Source organism: Eulemur rufifrons, chromosome 30, assembly GCF_041146395.1.
Source record: "Eulemur rufifrons isolate Redbay chromosome 30, OSU_ERuf_1, whole genome shotgun sequence".
In the NCBI taxonomy this organism is placed as follows: domain Eukaryota; kingdom Metazoa; phylum Chordata; class Mammalia; order Primates; family Lemuridae; genus Eulemur; species Eulemur rufifrons.
The window spans coordinates 47,682,138-47,684,776 of record NC_091012.1 but is presented as its reverse complement, the minus strand read 5'-3'; positions in this window follow the sequence as shown (position 1 = coordinate 47,684,776).

Sequence of the window (2,639 nt, the reverse complement as noted above, 5' to 3'; positions counted from 1 at the left end):
AGCAAAGTTCTAATGAATTATACGTTTAAAATTTTGAGAACTTTAGATATTTACCATTTCTTTCCGTAATTGTGAAACCAAAGTCTGACCTAACTGTCCAAAGACTCATTTTGCAGATAAACGTTCTCAGCATTCCCTCCATCACATTCTATAGTGCTGACAGCATACCAAATTCATTGCTTGACGAAACTATGTTCCACCCCTCTTGAATAGAGATTTCTTGTATTAAACTATGAGGGAAGTACTTGCCGTTCTATTGTTTTTATCACATTGTAAACTCATATCTAATTTTCTACTTGGATCATCTTATTTTTCTTTGAGTGTCACTGCTTTGCAATTTTCTTCAGACTGCAAATGATTGCACTTCAGCTTTTTCTCCTCAAATATGTTCCATTTGTCTTAATCCACATACTAAATTTATACTATTTGGATAATTGCAACACCAACATCACATGAATTTAAGGCTTTCCAGAGGTCTAGATTCACTAATGATACAAGAATGCTAAAAAACCCAAAACAACACATGTTGGCGTGGGTGTGGAGAGACAGGAACACTCATACACTGCTGGTGGGACTGCAAACTAGTGCAACCCCTGTGGAAAGCATTATGGAGGTATCTTAAACAGATTCAAGTAGACCTGCCATTTGACCCAGCAATCCCATTACTGAGCATATACCCAAAGGAAAAAAGGTCATTCTGTAACAAAGACACATGTACCCGAATGTTTATAGCAGCACAATTCACAATAGCAAAGATGTGGAAACAACCCAAATGCCCATCAATACATGATTGGATTAGTAAGCTGTGGTATATGTATACCATGGACTATTACTCAGCTATAAGGAATGATGAAGATACGACATCTCTATGGTTCTCCTGGAGAGAGTTGGAACCCATTATATTAAGTGAAGTATCCCAAGAATGGAAAAACAAGCATCACATGTACTCACCAGAAAATTGGTTTCCCTGATAATCACCTAAATACAAATCTGGGAACGACACCAATTGGACATCAGACTGAGGTGGGGGGTGGGGGAGGGGATAGGGGTATGCCTACACAATGAGTGCATTGCGCACCGTTTGGGGAGTGGTAACACTTGAAGGTGCTGACTCGGGAAAGGGGGGGTGGGGGAAAAAAATATGAAACTGTTGTTTTTAACTTGCACTGTTCACTTAATAATTTATCATGAATATTTCCCATATTATTTCATATCATTGTACAAGAAATAATGTATACATTATGAGGACATACTGTATCTAACAAGATATACTGTTAGGCTCTTTGATTCTGTAAAATTAAATTGTTATTAATGATAAAAAAATAAAAATAAATAAATAAATAAATAAAAAGAATGCTGAATAATGAACAGTAGCATTTGATTTCTCCATGCATTCAAATATACCAAAAATCTCAAAAGAAACATACAGATTTCAGTAATAAACAAAAGAAATGCTAGAACTAAATCATACTTGATCTATAATGGAGGCTAGCCTTTTAGTATTTTAATAAATCTTATATAGAATGACATTTTTATAATTCTGATTTTATAAAACAATTTCTATTTTGATTTCAGATAAATTATAGTAAATTAAATAAAGTGCTGCTTTGGAGATTTTTTCAAATTACAATGACATTAATGAATTAATATTTTAGAAGTCACAGCATGTTGTGGCCATTTGAAAAGTAACTTAAAAGAATATATAAAACATCATATGTAAGGTTAATAACAATAATAATATATCTTAATAATATCAAACAAGAGCCTCCCTTTTAGTTATGGGAAGAAATTACACTGAATTTGACCACTGCACTGAAGAAAAATGAAGTATTACAGCTGCAGTGAGCTAAACTACCTAATCAGATTAGCTTTCAAGTGCTGATTACTGTAGAATTATTTCAAAAACATCGAATTGGGGATGTACTTGTTAAAATAAAAATGTGGATTTGACAAAATTAAAGCTCTTTGATCTTTGAAGTTTCCAAAATCTCTTAAGCTTCTTGAGCAAGATGTACATGTAAAAGAAAAAAAATAAGCCTAAGAAACCTGATAGCCTTTATTCAAGAATTTAAAAAAATATTATGTTGAGATGTTTCTTGTGTTAGAAAAATTTGATTTTGCAAAATGCCCTTTAATATTTTATTACATTGGGAAAGTAGATACTATTGGTTCTGGATATAGTATATGTTTAATAAAGGCATTGTACTATTTAAATAGGAAGAAACCTTTGTACTTACTCTTGCTCTCCTGTTCCCTATTTAGTTGAAAAACCAGAACTCAGAAAGCACAATTTTCTCTCTCAAGGCTATAATTTCTGCTGGGAATATTTCACCTATATAGTTCCCTGTATGTTAGCAAGAACTATGCATTGCTGAAGTTACAGATGTGTATGATGGTATTGTATTTCCCATGAATATAATGGGAAAACATATACAGCTATGTCTGGGTTGAAGCAGACTTCTAAGAATGTACCCTGGATTTAATTTACTTTGGACTTCCTATTTGCAAAGATATAAAAGCACCTCTTCATGGCATGAATAGCACTTCAAATAACATGCATTTGTTGCCTTACTCAGATTGTTAAAAACAAACTGGTCAAACCCTAAATACAGTAAACAGTATTAAGTGGAAGGGAGTAA